This window comes from Gallinula chloropus (genome assembly GCF_964237585.1).
Source record: "Gallinula chloropus genome assembly, chromosome: 2".
Taxonomy (NCBI): Eukaryota; Metazoa; Chordata; class Aves; order Gruiformes; family Rallidae; genus Gallinula; species Gallinula chloropus.
Window position 1 is genome coordinate 4,720,164 of NC_140086.1, and position 20,170 is coordinate 4,740,333.

The following is a 20,170-nucleotide window of genomic DNA, read 5'->3' on the forward strand; positions in this document are numbered from 1 at the left end:
TCAGCTTCTTGGCCACAAAAACTCTTCATGTTCTCCATGTAGGGTTTGATGGTGGACGTGCTCAGTGCTGAGCTCTGATGAGTACATTCAAACCTCAGCTGGGCAGGTTTGCTTTGGGGTCAGGCAGAGCAGGGGGAAAAGCTTTGCAGTGCTCTTTGCTTTATGTAGCATCAACCCAACCACCTTAAAAACAGAGAGCTCCTAGTGTTAAAAGCAGTCCTTGACCTGGTACAACCCATGTGGCCAAATCCTGAGCACCTCTGGCTAGCAGAGCAGCGTCCTGATACTCTGCTTTTGTGAGTGACTTGTAAAGTACCCCACACCCATGCTGCTTCCTGGGTATTTTTTTCTCTTTTTTATTTTTAAATGAATGTTTCTTCCCTGTCCTGAAACTTCCTGTCACCTCCTATATGCTGCTGCATGGACAGGACACCTTGGCAGCCCAGGAGCTGCTGTCCTTGCATGGACAGCATGAACCCACTCCAAGGTTTCTATGGGTTGGATTGCCAAATATTGTTTGATTTTTTTTATATATATATACAGACTTGAGTTCCTGCTTCTGAGGTACCAGGTCCTTGATGTTTCAGCCTAGAGAAGGTTACAGAAATGTTGCAGGCTGGGGAACTTGAGGGGGGTCTTCCAACAGGGTTTTGGGTTAGAAATGTCAAAAGAGCCCAGTTCCTTCACAAAAATCTTGGGACAGCTGAAGAAGAGGAAAAGTTGAAGCTTGGTGGTCACAGAGCACCAAAGTGAAGCCTGAGTGGCTAAGGGCTCATGGTTTGGTCTGGTTCTGGCATCTCCTTGCATGCTAATCCTCATTTCACCTCAGATGCCATGATGTTGAAAGGTGAGCCTTAAGAATTGGACCTATTTGCTGATGCTGTTGCTGCTCCGTTTGTCTCCATTGAATCTTGGCAGATGCTGTGGGGAACAGACACCTCCATGGCTTTGGCTACAAACCACCCACCTCACCCTGCCCTTTTGTGCAGAAGCAAAGGCACAAACTTGGGTTTATACCTCCTTACTCCTATCCACCTCCTCCACCCTCTCCATAGAAAGCCACTACCTTTCCAGGGGGCAGAGCTCCAAACTGGTGGCAAGAGCTTTGGAGACCCAAGAGATAGCAAAGCAGAGATGCCCTAACCATCAAACCAATAGCTTGTGGGCTTCTCCCAGGAATCAATCATGGCTGAACCTTGTTTGAGGGAATAAATCTAAGCAGGAATTCATAGTTCTGTCCTCTCACTGGTAGCACACGTGTGCCTTGTTCTGCGCTTCAGTTAAGAGGTTCATGTGTGTGTGTCTGTGTCTGTGTCCCTTCTGTTTTCCGTGTTTGCCAGATGTGTGGAACACGTAGTGGGGAGAGCAGTGGGAAGGAAGGCAATGTGCCCATCACAAATGGCCAGCTCTTTATTTCAGAAAGGTCTGGAGACAGGTATGTAGAGACTTTATGTTTGTGAATTCATACAAGTCTTGCAGTGAGGTGGCACTGGGGCTGAGAGCTTCAGAGGAGGAGGCTTATGAGTAACAGATTTCCCCAAGGAAGCAAAGAGCCTTGCTCTATCTGCAGCAAAACGAGTCATTTTCTTCTTTTTCTTCCTTTTTTTTCATTGAGTTTGGGTTTTTCATTAGCCCCAGGGGGAAAGCACCCAGGGAGATTCGTGACTTCCATCCAGTTCCCAGGGGTTTACATCTTCCTCACATCCAGCAGGCTGGGTAGGTGCAGTTGGGTGGCTGGATTTGGATGGGATACTGTCTGGTGGGAGAAAAATGGGGCTGGTTTCTTTGCACAGCCTGGGGGGCGGGGGGGGGGTCACAGGCCAGGCTCTGGCAGGCATTCCCAGGGAATGGGGAGGGAGGGGAGGATCGTTTCACTGAGCTCAGCTTCCCTTTACACGATGAACTCTCCACTTCCCTGCTGTTCCTTTCTGTGCAACAAAGAACTGCATATTTTCCTTTTTAACTCCATGGGCAATCGTAGTAGTATGTAGATTAAGCCCAGATGACTTTCTTTTTGGGTTTTGGTTGGGTTTTTTGTTAGGTTTTTTTTGGTTTTTTGGTTTTTTTTGGTTTGGTTTATTTTTTTGTCTGAGCCAGAGCTAAATTATTATACCTAATGCTTTTTGTATCAAATGGCATCACTTTGAATATGCAGATGAGGTATAGGATCTTGACACTTTATAACCTTTTTAAAAAAGAAACTTGTCTGTTTACTTACATCTTGTGTAAAAAGGACAAAAAAAAAATTACTGTATGCCTTTTAGTAATCACTTTTGTTTTGTTTTATTTTGGTTTGAGTTTTATGGAATTACAGTGGTTTCACTCCAGCAGCGAAATAAAAAGCGTTCACTGTTTTGTACATCCCTGTGTGCTGCTAGTGGGGGAGTTCCCAGGGTGAGGGAGGCAAAGGCAGATCCTCTGACTCCCAAGGAAGGGCAGGAGGGGTGCATGGGAGGGTGTCAGGGCTGTGCTGCCTCCCCTTGGCTGGAGACCTCAGCCCACTCCTATCCCTGATTAGAGGGCTGGAGCACCTCCCCTATGAAGGGAGGCTGGGGGAGCTGGGCTTGTTCAGCCTGGAGAAGAGAAGGCTGTGGGGGGACCTCATTGCAGCCTTCCAGTGCCTGAAGGGAGCAGAGAAACAGGAGGGGAATCAACTTTTTAAAAGGGCAGACACTGGCAGGACAAGGGGGATGGATAGAAGCTGAAGGAAGGAAGGTTTAGATTAGATATTAGGGGGAAGTTCTTTACAGAGAGAGTGGTGAGGTGCTGGAACAGGCTGCCCAGAGAGGTGGTGGATGCCCCATCCCTGGAGGTGTTCAAGGCCAGGTTAGATGGGGCCCTGGGCAACCTTGTGTAGATCCAGGCCTGGAGGTTGGTGTCCCTGCCTGTGGCAGAGGGGTTGGAACTCTGTGATCCTTGGGGTCCCTTCTAACCCAGACCATTCTATGATTCTATGATCCCACCCCAAATATTAACTTCTTCACAGTGAGGGTAACAGAGCCCTGGGACAGGCTGCCCAGGGGTTGTGGAGTCTCCTTCTCTGGAGATACTCAAGACCCATCTGGATGCCAACCTGTGTGACCTGTCCTAGGGACCCTGCTTTGGCAGGGGGGTTGGACCTGATGGTCTCTGGAGGTCCCTTCCAACCCCTACAATTCTGTTAAATATGTCCCAGCTACATTCTTCTCCTGGGTTATCTTCCTCCTCTAATCCCCTAATCCTCCTCTTGCCCGAGAGCTCCCAGGACAATGGAGGTGGCTGGGAAAGGGTTGGACCTACTGTGATTAAATGGTTGAGCTGCAGCCCAATTAGGTAAAGTAGAGCCCAGGGCAGAGAGAATTTACTTGCTCAATGCCAAGGCAGGTGCTACAGGTGCACCCAGAGCCCCAGGGATTCACAAAAAAAAGCTCTTTTCCCCACAGGCTGCTCTTCCCATCCAGCACAGCATGGTCCATCCCAGCCCTTAGCAAAACATCATGCATGTCTGCAGTGGTGGTTGGCAGGTCAGGCAGCACCCACTTCCAATATTCCCCCAGCACAGCCATCATGACCACCACACTGTCAGGAGCCAGTGCCTTGCCACAGACAATCCAACCATCCCATCATTTACCTCCAGTCCAGAAGTGAGGTCTTCTCCAGAGGAGGGGCTGGCAGCAGGGAGACCCCAGAGCTGGTCTGCAGCTGTGAACTTGCCTTGGCTGAGCAAGCTAATTGTGTTGCTCATTCACCAAAGCGTGTCATGGTCTTTAGGTACCCACTTCATGATCAAATAATTGGCACACGTAGAGCCCACACACCCTCTTGTCCTGGGTCCAGCCCGTCTCAACTGATGTGGTTTGGATAAAAGATGTTGTAAGGCTCAGCGATGCCTTTTATCTCACGTGGAAAGACATGATGTCATAGCAAGGTTGTAGGGTGGTGTTGGACAAGCTGCCCAACTGAGGGCCCCAGTTCAGCCCCCCAAGGACCCATGGCTCATAAATCACAGCGTGCAAGATCCTACTCACTCCTGAGGTCAGCACTGCAGTGGGCAGCCCTTGTATCAGCAACATACCAAACACCTGTATCAGCTGTGAGCAGCCTCTTTGGACTCTGGCATGAAGCAGCAGTAGGAGGAACTAGCTCCTAAGTATCCATCATCCACCAGCACCAACACATCCACCAGGGACACCTGGGTAAGGAAGATCTTGTGGCTGGAGATCTGATGGTTGCTTCTCCCTCCCTTGCTGATTCTCCTATTATAGACCAGTTTAACAGCTAAATCTACTGGGTGGAGAGCAGCTGCTCAGTGACTGAGGTCTTGGAGCAGCGTCTCCTAATTGAGCAACATGAGAAATGTTGACCTCAGTCCACCTGAGAAGGTAGACTGGGTGGACTGGTCAGCACACCAGCAAGGAGGAGCTGGGATGAATACCAGGGTAGACTTTCTGCTGGTGAAGGGGACTTTTAGAGGCAGGGCATGGTGTTCAAGCTCTTGGGGGACTTGTAAGCACAGGAGAGGTTTATCCCAAACCCCACTAATGCTTTGTGGTCCACTGTGGTGGAGCCTAGCTCTTCTCCAGGCTCAATCCCAATTGAGCAAGTTAAAACTGTCTAGACAACTGAGTTAGGCTGGACATGGGATATTCAGAGACCTATCTCAGCATTTCTCCAGAACTAGATATGTTGTCTATGGCAAAAACATTTTCCCTTGCCTAGGAAAGGAAGAAGGCTGAAATGACCTGGACTCAACTCAGTGTTTTCTACAGGAAGGACCTACCAGGAAAAGAGGTCTGGTTTGGATGACATGAGGTGGGTTTTACTTACCCACTTTCACCATCCAGTTTAGACCCCTCAGTTCTGCCCTGTAGCTGGGACTCCTGAAAGAACCAAGCACTGTAAGGTACCAGCCAGTCTGCTCTTGAGGAACTTTGACCTTCTCCAGTGGCTGTTGTCAACAGCAAAGCTCCTCCATGGAAGAACATTGGAAGGTGGCTTGGGCCAGCTGGGTTGCTGCTTGGGAAGCTGCTCCAAGGCTGCTTCAAATAGGGCACTGGCATTACAGCTTCAAATTCAGGCATGTGATCAGGTTTCCTTAACACTTCCACTGCCAGCCTGATGGTTTGGCATTAGTTTTGACAAACTATTTGCAACAGGGCTTGTAAAACCCATTTGTCCATCTCTCCACCCCAAGAATTTGGATCCAATGACTGGTTTAATCTTGCAGAGTGTGAGAACTCCAAAAGACACCACATTCCTACAAGACCAATGAAAATAGCAGATAAACAAAAGACCTAAGTGGTTATGTCCAGTAGAGCATTGGCTCAACTTTGGTTAGACACCCAAGAGTCCACCCAGAGGAGACACTATACACACTCCACCCACTGAAGATGGTGCTGCACCACTGGCAGGGGCAAACCCATAGGGCACAAAACCAGGCTTCTCCCACAAAAACAACTGGGTTTTTTAACATCACCAAGGCAGGAAGGCAAAGACCAGAGAGGATCCACTGGAAGCTGAAGAGCAGGAGCTTGCATGAACAGGCTGGTAAGCAAGGAAAGCTGACGCTAATTGTGTGAGCTCCTGAGTAATTACAAGTGGTTGGGTGGGGTTACTGGGGAAGGGGAGAGGAAATTCCCCTTGTGCTGCTGTGGCTCAGGAATGATTTTTGCTGAGATGAAAGAGGAGAGAGCTGCAGGTCAGAGCACAGTGTGGTGACATGGCCAGAGCTGTCCTTGGATTGCCCCAGCGCTACCCAAGTGCTCTGCAAGGCAGATCCTTATCTCCTCAAAGGCTTTGTACCATCCAGCTGCAAGGGGCACTGCCTCAGGGGTTGTGCAAATAAGCAACTGGGCGTCAATCAGCCTAATTGCTGCCTCACCTTGCAATCAGGAGGGCCAGGGGGACTTCTGAATGAGGGAGAAACACCCGCCCATGCTCCTGCCCATACACGCTGGCTCCTACCTGCCTGCATTCCTCCTCACCCTCTGTCATCTAAAATGTGCACCCCTTTGGGGGCCAGACCTGGTTCTCTGTGATAGGCTGCTGCTATGGCATGCAGAGTTTCCTACCCTCTTCAAGAGGAGCACTGGAAAAGCCCATCAAGGTCGTCTGAATTGGTTGTTTCAGGTCCTGGGATCTCTTCCCAACTTATGACATGGTCTTCAGTGCCTTAGGCCCCTCTCAGCAGAGGAGGTGGGTACCTACAAGCCCCATGACAACAATGTATTTCCATGCCTTTGGTTGTGCCAACACCAAAATTAGTGAGCGAGCTCAAGGTGGGTGTCCACAGTCTTGTCTCATCAACAGAGAACACATCAAAGGTTAATACAAGAGATCTGGGAAGAGTCAATCTCATACTGGCATGGACAATTTTTTCAGAGCTCCACCACTGCAGAGAATCCCCAGAAGCCCAGCTCACTTAGAGACACCCACGTTGGAGGCACCCAAATCACTGGGAGATGACCCATGGCCCAGAGCTCACCCTGTCAACTTTACTAGCCCACCTCAGAAAATCAGCTCCCTGCAGCCCACAGAGTCAAAGAAGGGAAGGGTCTTCAGTAAATCTAGATCAGTCGTGGTCCAGGCACATGAGACTGTATAAAAAACGCTCTCTGAGGACCCCCTTGTTCCCTGTTTGCTACATCCTGAGCCATGATGAACCCTTCCCTTGCTTGTCATGGACTGGTGCTGGCTGTCATGGTCAACACTGGCTCTTCTTGGACACAGCACAGCTCTCATCACTGCTCCTGTCAATCTGATTGAGATCAGCCCTTTTACACCTCCAGCTGAGGACATTGTGCTGTCTGAAAAGGGTCTTCCAGCTTTCCTCTGCCCACAAGGAGACACACACCATCAAGGAGAGCCTGTGCAGTGATGGGAGGCTGCAGGGGTGAAGGTCTCACCCTTACCCCCAGCACCTGGGGGACCCTCTGGGTCTGGGCACAAGACACAGGAGGGTGGGAGATGCTACCCTGCTCATTCTGAGGTATCTGGAGACTCCCATGCTGGTAGGTATAAAAAGGTGGGGCAGAGCCAGGGTTGGGAAGAACATCAAAAAGTTCAAATGTAGCTGAGAAGTCAAGTGGGGAATTAGGCACTGCTTGGGAAAGGTACCATAATGAGCATTGCCAGGGGTAGGTTTTGCCCTGGGTGCTTTCACTGCACACAGAACAAGGAGGGGATGGAGAAACTTTGCCCAGCCCTACACAACCACCCCCATGGTTCAGGAAGGGGGTTCTTCAAACCACCACTCCATACCACAACCACAGCAAGGAGCTGTGCTGCCCTGCTCGAGCTGCTCACAGGGGGCAGGACCTCAGGGAAGAATTTCTTTCAGCGGTTGGAAAGAGCAAAGACTTGAGTGGCAGGAGGGGGAAGAGGCTTACACAGAGCCTGCAAGGGGCTGAGTCACTCGCTGTCAGGCGTCAGCAGCTGAGGAGAAAAAAGCACAGCTGCCAAGCAGCCACCTGGAGCTTTGTCAGCCCATCATTTAGGGAAAAAAAAAACCCAAAAGAAAAAAGAAAACCAAAACCAAACCCCCTCAACTGACAGCTTCTCCCCCATCCCACCAGGGAACTCCGTGTGCTGCACACAGCTGAGGAGTTCCCTGCAAGAGAGTGGCTGTGGAAAATGCCCTTCCCTGGCTGCAGGTGCTGGTTTCTGTTGCAACATCTCTCTTGGGGCTGGGGGAGCAGAGGAGGCTGCCTTGCCCTCCCACAGCAACCTCCAGGGACATGTCACGGCCAAGCTGGGGCTGGGTCCAAGGACCGGGGGCGGGAGATGATTAGAGACCTGACAGCTTGGCAGGACAATGCAAGAGCTGCCTCTGCCTGACAGAGATAACTGAGAGGCTGGCAGTGCTGCTGACTTCAGCTGGGGACTGACTCACCTACACCAGGGCATCTTGCCTGGCTATCAGGTGGAGGCAGGGAGAAGCAATGCATTCAGGTGAGCTTTGATCTTCAAGGCAAACAACACTGGCTTGTTTTCGCTGTGCTCAGGCAGCCAAGGGTGGCAAAGGGAGGATGGCCAGACAGGTTTTGGGGTGCCCAGTTCAAGGCACTGATTTCCAGTGGAAACACTCAGAACAGGGCTGTGATAAAGGGCTATAATGAAAATTCACCCAACGCCACCAAACACCAGGGACAAACATCTTGGGGCTCTTTCTGGATTGCAGGTCTGATAGGTTGAGGGAGACAACACAGCTCAGCAGTGCAGAGAGAAACATGTCTGTAACTACCCTGACTGTAGCCAAGTGACCCAGCTGAGAGTGGATGTTCAATCCTGCTGGCTGCAGCCCCTCAACCTGACACATCTGCAGTCCCCAACTGGGAGGGTTTCAGGATAAAGCCATGAGCAACTGGGCTGACTCTCACAGCTGACCTTGCTTTGAGCAGGAGACTTGCTGAGGTCCCTTCCAGCATGAGTACTCTGGTCCTGTGATGATCATGGTCAAGGTGTTCATATCTGTAGAGTGAATTATGTCCAGACTGTATGCTCCCTGCATGGACAACTCAGCATCCTCTCTAAAGTGTGGACACCAGAACCATGTGTTAAACCCAGCATCAGACTACACCTAAAGCAGTCAAATTTCCCTGCACAAACCTCTTACTCAGCCTGGGAGAGTTGGGGTTGCTCAGCCTGGAGAAGAGAAGGCTCCATGAGGATCTTAGAGCAGCCTTCCAGTACCTGAAGGGCCTACAGGAAGGCTAGGGAGGGACTTTATAAAAAGAAATGTAATAATAGTCTTCTCTGTGAGGGTGGTGAGGCACTGGCACAGGTTGCCCAGAGAAGCTGTGGCTGCCCCCTCCCTGGCAGTGTTCAAGCCAGGTTAGATGGGGTTTTGGGCAGCCTGGTCTAGAGGAGGATGTCCCTGCCCATGGAAGGGGGTTGGAACTAGATGATCTTTGAGGTCTCTTCCCACACAAATCATTCTATGAACCTGTCATCTGTTTTCTATTAAGAGGGTTTCTGTCACAGGATGCAGATTTACCAAATGCAAAGCCCTGCAAAGAGATGTCTCTGGCTCCATCAGCTGTCAGCACACAATCCATCAAGAGGCTGAGCTGCAGCCCATCACATTTCAACCCCTCAACCCACCACCAGGTCCTTTTCCCTAGGACACAACTTTTCCAGCTGGCTGGGCTAAACTCTACATGGAAACAGCTTCTTACCACGAAAGACTAAGCAGTCCCTGTGGCTGTCTGTCCTTGTCCACCTAATTTTTCTCATTTTCCTCCCCTCCCAGCTTCTTCAGGAGCAATTTTGCCTTCATTTCCAGCTCACCAATGGAGAAGGCTGCCTAGTTTTAGGTCTAGAATTTTCCTCTGAAGAAACAGTTTCAGTCAGTAGTGATTTCCCACTTTTTGAGATCTGTCAGTTAGCCAACTCACAGCTCATTTAACATGTGCTCTACTGATGTGTGCTGCTTCCCCCTGCCACTACAATTCCATGCTGTACAAACCCAATATTTTACAGGCCTCTTGCATATACAGTTATATTTATGAACCAACCTTATGATCTAAAAGAACAAAATCAAGTTGATACAAGAAGACCTGTTTTCCATAAAACCACAGCAACTGGAATTTATTATATTTCTCTTTCCTCTTTTCATGAATCAGATTCTAGATCAGACTGTTATTATTAGCCTGACATCACTCCTTGACATGTCTGGCCCATAAAGGCAATTAAACTGCTCAGCAGGCTCCTGAGGCTTAGCATCATCTTGGTATGGGTACTGGAGAACAGGAAAAGATATATATTAGGAAAAAAATCTTCAATATGAGGTGGTAGATCACAGTAACAGGTTGCCTAGAGAAGTAGTGGAGGCCTCATCCCTGGAGGCATTCAAGGTCAGGTCTGATGGGGCTCCGAACAACCTGATCTAGTGAAGGTGTCCCTGCTTACTGCAGGGGATTGGACTAGATCACAGAATCATAGAATGCTTTGGGTTGGAAGGGACCTCAAGATCATCTAGTTCCAACACTCCTGCCTCAGGCAGGGACACCAACCTTCATGCCTGGAGCTACACAAGGTTGTCCAGGGCCCCATCCAACCTGGCCTTGAACACCTCCAGGGACGGGGCATCCACCACCTCTCTGGGCAGCCTGTTCCAGCCCCTCACCACTCTCTCTGTAAAAAACTTCCCCCTAATATCTAATCTAAACCTTCCCTCCTTTAGCTTCAATCCATCCTCCTTGTCCTGCCATTATCTACCCTTTCAAAAAGTTGATTCCCCTCCTGTTTCTCTGCTCCCTTCAGGGACTGGAAGGCTGCAATGAGGTCCCCCCACAGCCTTCTGCTCTTGCAGCCTGTGCTGGAATGAAATCCTCTGTGCACTGAAACCCCACCAGCACAAGCAGCCAGCTGCCCACCCATGCTCTCAGCCTGCCACCGGCGTAGAGAATCCCCAGCCTGAAGGACACAGCCTTGAGGAAAAGCCAAGGAAATAAAAAGCCCCAGAACAAGCTCCTCCACAGCCTGACCTTTTATTGTCCATAAGGAGCTGCCAAACCAAACTGTGCTGCGAGTCCTTCCCTCTCCTTGCATCTCATCTGAGATTCATCCCCACCCTGTGACTGCTGGTGTGGTTGCAGCCCTGTCTGCGTCATCAGGGCTCCCCAGGAGTGAGGAAAATAATGGGGGAGGATCCTCAGGGTGGTGTGGGCAGCTTCCTCTGCCTCCATCCAAGGAGGGTGTCCTGGGAGGAAAGACTCAGTGGTGGGTGGGATCTGCAGTTCCAGGCAGATAAGAGTGAGCCAAGGTGGAAGAGCATCTGCAGCTTTTTGGAGCTGACCAGTTAGGAAGGACCAGAAGGAACACAGCAGGTTTAAATAACCTTCTCCCCTCCAGGGCCCATTTGGGCTACTTCAGGAGGTAAACAAAAGGGGAAAAAAGGGGGAAGGAGGGAAATTCCCCTGGGATTAACTGATCCCAGCTGCCAGAGGAAAAGCTTGGCCCTGGACAGTGCTTGTCCCAGCAGAGCCAGTCTCACTTCTGCTGCCCTTCTCATTTCCACTCTGTGTCCCCACACTCAGCTCACCAGCTCCTGAGGACAGGAGCTGACCTTGAGCAGCTGAGACCCCTTTGCTTTGCCATGACAAGCCATGCCCTCCCTGCCTGCAAGCACACAGCCAGGGCTTGTCCACATTAGACAGAGCTGGCTGCCTCTAATTAGCAGCAAGTGATAAATCTGAGAGGGGAGATGACAACCTGGCAGGATGAACCCAAGCATCCTGCCTTTTCAGTTCTCTTCCTGCCATCAAACACAGCCAGGCTTGCCTGGTCCTATCATCTCCTGTAGCAACAAGCCATCACCCCAGGTGGTGAATGAGCTTGATGGTTGTGTTGCAGCCCCATCTGATGGCCTAAGAGAACGGGGCATTTACTCTGTGCCCTGCTGTTGGGAAGCAGAGTTTGGCCTAGCCTCTCTGTCCCACTGGTGGTGGAAGGAGATGCCATGAGTTCTCACCTGTTAGACCATGGAGGGGTTCAGTCACGTTGTCCAGCGTGTGCCAACTGACCTGGGACCCTGCACTGAACACCACTTTCATTTGGTAGAGAGGTTTGGGGAAGAACCACCTGCTCTCATGGTTTTCTTCACTGGGCCTCATCCTGCAAAACAGGCTGTTGCACTTGCAAAAAAGATTTGCATATATCAGCATCCTGATGTGGAGAGCAAAGTGGTGAGCATCATAGAATCATAGAATGGCTTGGGTTGGAAGGGACCTCGAAGATCATCTAGTTCTAACCCCCCTGCAAGGACACCCTCCTCTAGACCAGGTTCTCCAAGGCCCCATCCAACCTGGCCTTAAACACTGCCAGGGAGGGGGCAGCCACAGCTTCTCTGGGAAACTTCTCATCTTGCACCCCTCCATAAGCCTTCATTCTGCCCAGCAGAGGAGACTGAGCAGGGCTTTAAAAGCCAGGGTGCCATGCATGAGGCTGCATGGAGACCCCAGCACCAAGAGCTGGGGGAGCTCTGTGAGCCCTGGCCAAAGCCAGGATGAGAAAAAGCTATATAGTAAAATTGAGATGGTTCATCCCAGATGGAGAGGATCAGAGCCTGGAAAGGGGCCAGGTATGTCGAGAGCTGGGGCACAAAGCCAAGCAGGTTAGGAGCAGGACAATGTCAAAATTCAGGGTTGGATGGGGTTTTTGCCAGCCTTCTCCTCCACACCTTGAGGGGAGTGTCCATGCCTGTGGATTGATGCATCTGCTAGATGGCACCTCATGCCCAAAGACACGGACCCACCTGCCCACTTGTCTCTGCTCCCAATCTACCCCAATGTCTCTTGCTCTCTGTATACTCACTCTTCTGCCACTGACCCCCACTCTCCCCAGGCAGAGCAGGGCCCTGCTGACCCAAAAATGCCACCTCTGCTGCTGGTTTGGGACAGGCTTCAGACAATAACTTTTACACCTGGGGCTGCCAGGGTGGCTGGGCAAAGGCAGATACCAAGCTAGAGGGTCTCCCATGGATGGAGAGACACAGCTCAGCCTGTTTTTTCTCCTGTGATTTCAGCAAGGATCTGCCCTAGATCCTGCCAAACACAGGGAGGATCCCCTCAGTGCCATGGTCCCCATGGGCAGTGGCTGTTTTTCCCCTGCAAACTGGAGGGAACATCATCTCCTCAAGGGCTTTTCTATTCCTCATCGTTTGGGTTAAAACTGCCCAGGGTGATTCACATAAATCTTGCTCCTTTAGGAAAACAAGGGGAGAAACATTGGGGTGTGGTGTAAAAGCAGCTTGCTGTGCCAAGAGCATCCCTGCTGGGTTTGCAAAGTCTTCCCTGGTGTCTTGCAACCCTGCTCTTGGGAGACCATAAACCTTCACTGGGACTGGCATGGTTTGGGGACCACCAGCCCCCAAGGGGGGTGGTGGGGTGGAGGCTGGTGTCTGCTCTGCAGACCTGCATGAACTTCTCAGAGCCCAGCCCTGCTGCTGGCTGGGGTGGGAAAGCTGTGAATTCATCTCCCTCCCAGGAAAAAAATGGACTCACAACCATTTCTCAGATCTTCCCTCCATAAGGAAAGTGGGCACCTCCCTGGGGAGGTTCTTCACAGTGTGGTAGAGTCATGCTTTGGTTTATGGTTCATTTCCCATTTCCCCAGACTTCCCTGAGGGGGAAATAAAAAGTGAGAGCAGATGTAGGAAGATGCAAGCCTGGGATATGGGCTCAGGCTGGGGTGGGATGTGTGCTGGAGAGGAGAGGGGAGGAAAAGAGGAATTATGGGACATGGTTTCACAGTGATGCCCAGTTACAGGCAAGGACTGGAAGTCTGTGGAGGCTTTTCAGATCCTGTCAGCAATATGGGGAGGCAAAAGCCACTGTTTGAGGAGTCAAAAGCTATGGGTACAGAGCTGAGAAGTCTGGAGTTTTGGGGTGTAGCAGCCTGACTCCTTTTCGGGGTGCACAGTTTTCACTTGGCTTTGGTGGTGCAGTGCTTGGCCCAGTAGGCATGGCTGGGACATAGGGCTGGGGTGGGAAAACTGCAGGTCCATCCGTTGTTAGCTCAGCCCAGCACTGTCCTGGCCCTGCATGGTGCATCAATGCCCTCTTCAGGAACTGTGCAGGCACCGTCACACCTTGCAGAGAAGGGACCATGGACCACAGGGCTTCCCCATGCATGACACCTGGCTCCTGGTCCTAAGGCAAAGCTCCTTGGACTGAGTCAAGAGAGGGAGGCAGAAAGGATGTAATTCATGACAAAGTGATTTAATTTCTCCTTCTTTCCTCACCACTGACCTCCTCACCAGAAGATGGTGGGGGAAATAAAAGGCTAAATAGAATAAAAAATGCTGAGAGCACCTGGGATCAGGTCTTTGCAGCTCCAGTTGAAGTGGACTGCCCCTGAGCAGAGTCTACAAGGCTTGGACAAGGCCAACTTGAGCATCCCCCCTGGCAGAACAAGTAAATGGCAGGTACATCAGCAAAGCTGGCATCACTCTTTCATGATTTTATATAAACTGAAATATTATAGAAGTAATTGCAGGCCAATAAAACACACCAAGCAATCAGTGCTGAGAACCCCCATTGTTCTGTGCTGTCATGAAACAGGAAAGTGGTTAAAACAAGCCCATGCCTCAGAGTGGGAGTAACAACAAAGTGTGGTTTGCCCTGCTCCAGCACCCAGCCCCAGCCCAGACCTTCTGCAAGAACAAAACTCACATTGCAATTGTATTTTTTTCTGTCAGTAGGAAAGGGACAGAGAGATGCAACAAGCACTCTGCAATCTACTCTTCTGCAGGTGTGCCTCATGCCAACTCTAGCTGGCATGGCATCCTCTGGGATCAGTGATGTCCTGTTGGTTGTGGACCCCTTGCCACAGCCCATTAACAGCAACAAGCCTGTGGTGGCTTTAGGCAGAAGCAGGGCTGGCTGCAGGACTGTGTGGAGCCTCTTTCTTTGGCCAGGAGTTGGAGTGTCACCTCATGGGGATGAGCAAGTGGCGTTTGCTCTGACATGCAGTTATGCAGAGACATGAAGCACTGAGTTTCAGGCTGGGGCAGTCTGTGGGTAGCTATCTAGGGGTTGTTCACACAGTGTTATGCCTGAGGAGCTTTCCCCAGGCTTTCCAGGCACCAGGGCCTGGTTCCCATAGGATCCCAAGCTTCCTGGCTTTTGGCTGCTGAGTCCAAGATAGATCCAAGACTTTCACAGTTTGAAGATATCAGGGATGGGCTGATCATCTCAGAGCCATGGACACTGGAGTGGCATGAGGCTGTCTCAGCGTGGTGTCTATCACACCTGCCTTCGTGGCTCAGGTGGATGCCATCAGTGTGGTTAACCAAAACTTCCAGAGTCATGGCTCTGGGATGCATGCTCTGGAAGACCCATATTGATGTGAAGCCAAGAGCCTTCCACATGTTCCCATCTAGATAACGAGGGTGTTTCGTGGCACATGGTACCCCAGGGCTCTCAGCTTTCTGCTGTAGACTCACAGTAAGTCCAGCACCCATAGAAGGTTCTCAGTGAATGTTTTTCACAATGTGTCTCAGCTGCTGCTCCAGGCTCAGGGAGAACTGCAGGCACTTAGAGCAAACAGGTGCTGGAAAAGTGGCTGGCGTAAGAAAACCAGCCCCAGAGTGTCATCTTCACAGAGAGTTCCATGCATGAGTAGAGGAAGCTGCTGCAAGCATTGATCTACTGCTCTCTCATGTCTCTGCTCTGGTCTGCAGAAAGGTCTCTTGCAGCTTTTTGCTAGGAATGGTGGAAACACCACATGCATGGCCAGGTGATATTGCTGTCACCACGTCTCAGCTATGAGGAGCCAAAGCTGCATATGACAGATCTCCAGAAAGTCTCACCACGTGTGACTGGAGGCATTGCTTTGACACTTTGGAGGTACAGAAGACAAAGCAACATGTGCAGCAAGCTGGAAGACCTCCCATCTCATCTGAGAGTGGCCAGGACCAGTGGAAATGTTGTCCAGGGTTGACAAAGACTCACTACATCTCTGTCCTTCAGTGCTGTGATGAGTGCCAGGAGCAAAGAGTTACAGGAGCTTGCTCATGCTGCCTTTGGAGCAGTTAAACCAAACCCTTTTTGAATGAAGTCTGTCAGGATAAGTGCCAGCAATTTTGTCTGTGTGCTGTTTTTTAGGAAGTCCAGCAGTCTCCAGATCAGTGGTTCTAGGAGGATGCACAAGAAAGACTGCTCTTCCAGAGATTTTCCAAGAGGACCCCCCCATTACCCAGAGTATACATTACTTTGACTGAAGCCATACATCTCACCTTGGACCTTCAGTGTCTCTCAGATAAAGTATTCCTCATGGAGAGCAAAGGCTGAGGAGCTAGGACCTTTCTCCCAATGGGTATTTATTAGTAGCAATATGCAGAAGGTGGCTTTCAAACAGGAGCAAACTGGGTAATGGGAGCCTGAAATCCATGATCTACCTTATGAGTTTTGACTCAAGTCCTTTTCTCCTCTAAATCATTTGGACTCATTACTATGGTGTCATTATTTGGGGAGCTGACATTGAAAAAAATGGTCTTATCACATGGTAAGGGAGAGAGATGTGAAGTAAGACCTTTGATTCTTGGGCTTTTATCTTAATTACATATTTTGAATGCTCTTGAGGGCTTTTTCCATTGAAAATTGAATGCATAATACTAATGCCTTGTGTTTATAGGCAGCCACATGATGTTCTTGCTTATTGGGTAATAATTACTGGGAAAAGATTAATGAAGAGCAACACTTTGAATAGCTAATTGAAGTCCTTTTATTTTTTTTTTTGGTTGAACAACACAGAGAGAGTCAAGTGCCTTGACTGGTGCAGCAGCCACTCACCACAGAATCACAGAATCACAAGGTTGGCAAAGACCTTTAAGATCATTGAGTCCAACTGTTCCTGTCCTATGCTAAACCATATCCCTAAGTACCTCATCTACCCTTTTTTTAAACACATCCAGGGATGGTGACTCAACCCCCTCCCTGGGCAGCCTGTTCCAGGCCCTCACAACTCTTTCAGTGAAGAAATTTTTCCCTAACATCTGATCTGACCCTGCCCTGGTGCAGCTTTGTGCCATTTCCCCTTGTCCTATCTCCTGTCCCCTGGCTGAAGAGACCATAACCCACCTCTCTACAACCTCCTTTCAGGTAGTTGTAGGTGGTGATAAGGACCTCAGCCTCCTCATGGTCCATCAGATCTGTGTTATATATATTCTTGGACTAACTTAGCAAATATTTGCAAGGCTCTGATTCAGCAAAGTGCATTTAGATCTCCTTGGCCTCAGTGCAACGTGCTAAATTTGAGGACCTTGGATTTTTGTGTCAGTTATGTGTCGTTGACAAACTAAGTGTCACTGAGTCACATTGCTGGCTACCACAAAGTTCCCCATCCTTTTTGTGCTTTCTTAAGAACTTAAGACTCGTAGAGCACCTCAAGAGACCAAACCCCTGTTGTATGCAGGGTGTACATTCACTCCTTTCCTTGCTCTTGCACTCCCTCTGCTGATCCAAATCATCCATTAGCCCCGAGAAATGCTGGTGCCAGAGCCAGGATGAAAACAGCTGTATAGTAAGAAATGAACCAGTTCCTGCCAGATGGTGAGGTTCAGAAGGCAGAAGGAGGAAAAAAAAAGGTATATTGAGAAACAGAGATGTGGCAAATACAGTCTCAAAGCATGGGGCTCTCTGCAGTCCCAGCCTGAGCATGATCTTCTTCAAAACCCCAAATTCCTCCCCAGTGAAGCACCCATCTCTGGAAAAGCTCAAAAGTAGCTTACTCACTGATTGAGTTTGTCCAAGAGCCCATCTACAGAGCTGTCTAATGTAGAGCAGGGCTTCCTCTTCTCTCCAACATTGGCCATAGCAGAGGTCATAGAATTCATGGGGTAATTCAGACTGGGGGGAGGGAGGGGAGAGCTCAGAAGGTTTATAATGCAAAGCCAATCTGTTCAAAGCAGAGTCAGCTTCAGCAATCAGCCCAGGTTGCTCAGGGCTTTCTTCAGTTTGGTCCTGAGACCCTCCAAGGTTACAGACCACAAAACCTGTTTGACATCTTCACAATCCAGCTAGACCTACTTCAGTCCCTGTCTAGGACAGCACCAAGATCTTGAGGTGGCACAGCCAAAGCTGTATCAGGCTGCAGACATCTGCCTTTGTCATCCTTTAAACTAAGTTCTGAGTACAGAAGAGAAGCTCAGCTCAGCCTTTGGAAACAAGCAATGCCTGAGTTTAGAAAATAAAGCTGTCAGCCTCCTTTCCTTGGGGGCACTCACACATCAAAACAGGAGTCTCCAGAGCTGGAAAGACAGACCTCCAGCAGCTAAAGACAAGGGACCCTTTGGCCATGGCTGGTACAATCTCACCATAGCAGGTCAGACCCATAGGGCCCACTTCCCACCACTGATAGCTGAACCATCAGCAGAGAAAGGAGGCAAAGGCCTCCTACCACTGCCAGTAACTTTCCCATTCAGCTTAAATTTTGAAGGGCTCCAGCATCTGTGACCCTTTGCATGGCATCGCCCCCCCAGTCTTTCCCTGTTGCAGCTATCCCAGGCTGAGGTAGGGTTGCTCCCAGTAGTAAGATAAGGTGAAACATGGTAACCAGAGTTGGAAGGGCAGGAGGCAGCTCTCTGCTCTTCCATCTCTCTCTTCACAGGCCAAAGCATCTCCTGCTCCCTTTTCCTCCCCCAGCCTTGTGGTGACAGCTCAGGTCATGGTGGATCTCTGCAAAATACCCAGGATGAGACAAGGTAGCAAGGGAGGAGGTGGGATTTGCCTTTCTATACCCTCTCTAAACTATGACCAAGGACATATGTCTGTCACCCACCTTCCTCTGAGGTTGCCTCTTGATCCTTTGGAATGAACTTCAGCTCTACCAGTACATTGGGTCCCTACCCCTCAAAAAAACCCAAACCCAAAATAAGAAGCCTTGCTGTTCAGCTTTGGAGGCAAGCTCTGTAGGCCAGAAGAAACATAACCCACAGAGGCCCAGTTAACCTTTCCCCAGACCACTTTGCCTTTCATAAGCCAAACTGATGAGAACTAATGGGGCTGCTGGGAAGTGGGGGAGAAGCAGAGAATTGCTCCCTGTGTCCTTTTTGAAGGTCCAAAAGGAAAAGGTCTCTGACAAGGAGTTTATTTTCATTAAAAATGACAGGCCTAGCTCAACCAGTCAAATAAACAAAGCAAGTCTGTAAAACAGCAAGTGCAAAAGGTCCTGGGTTATTTATAAAGGGCTTTTAAGTATATTAGGCCTAACACCAAGATAAATCAACCCCGCTAGGATTCCAGAGGCATATCACATGTGGGTCTAGCTGTTGTCAGCTTTGTGCTGGAATATATTTAGTGGCCTGTTATCTTCCAAACCCTCTCTGCTTTTTTTCCCTAGGGACTCCCCTTTGAAATGAATAGATTGAGACCAGACACAAGTTCCTGTCTTCAGTCACACGTTGCCCAGCTCAAAGCCTTCAGAGGCATTCAAATCCTCACCATTGCATTCATCAGATGTTTGGCTGCCCAGCGTGTTGCAGAATGGCAAAAGACCCTGTTCAAGACCAGGTCTGCTCGAGCCAACAGGGAGCTTATAAGCAGGAGGGGATTCAACTTTTTAAAAGAGCAGATAATGGCAGGACAAGGGGGAATGGACTAAAGCTAAAGGAGGGAAGGTTTAGATTAGATATTAGGGGGAAGTTTTTTACAGAAAGAGTGGTGAGGTGCTGGAACAGGCTGCCCAGAGAGGTGGTGGATGCCCCGTCCCTGGAGGTGTTCAAGGCCAGGTTGGATGGGGCCCTGGGCAGCCTTGTGTAGATCCAGGCCTGGAGGTTGGTGTCCCTGCCTGTGGCAGGGGGGTTGGAGCTCTATGATCCTTGGGGTCCCTTCCAACCCAGACCATTCTATGATTCTATGATTCTATGATTCTATGATCTGACACAGGCTATATGGTTCTACCACTGTGAACTTAACTGAAATAAATCTGTGGGATTACTTCTCAGCTGGTCAGAAGGAAGATAAGGATGTTTGGGATCTTGTGAGGCTTGTTCACACAGCTGGTTAAAGACCCTGCAGTCTAAATGAATGAAATATGAATGATTTGTGAAAGGGACAGTAGGAGTTTGCTTTGTTGCCTCCGATCTCTGGGATGTAGGACTATGGAAATGAAGAAAAGATACAGGATCAATGGAAGTAAGAGAAAGACTTAGTCTAAAAGCTGGGTCTGTCACTTTGGCAGTTGGGCCCAAAGCTTGTAGAAGAGCTGGAAGAAAATTAAGGGTCTGGCCCACCTAAGACACAGATATACATTATTTTCTGGCAAGCAGTTCTTCATGTTCAGACCCTGGGCAAAGCTAGTGCTGGGAAACAGCCACATGTTGGTCTACTGCTGCCACATCGACCTCTCCTGCATTTCAGATCACTCCCCACAGTGGCATGGTCACAGGAAAACTTCTGTTGAGCATTTTCTTCTCCAATCCCACCAGCACAACTTTGTACGTTCCCAGACCCAGGGTTCAGACCAATTCCAGCATAACATGGTGTGTCCAGGACTGCACAGAGTGGAGGAACATTTCATTTGGAGATTGGCTGTAGAGGTGTTAACACATGTAGGTGTTACTGTAGGGGTGAAATCTAGTGTCCTAACACAGTTATTTCATACCACATGTGATATTTTCACTGACCTCCATCTGCTACAACAGCAGTGTACTAGTGTCCTGAGGTTCTCTCTGGCATTCCCTATATAT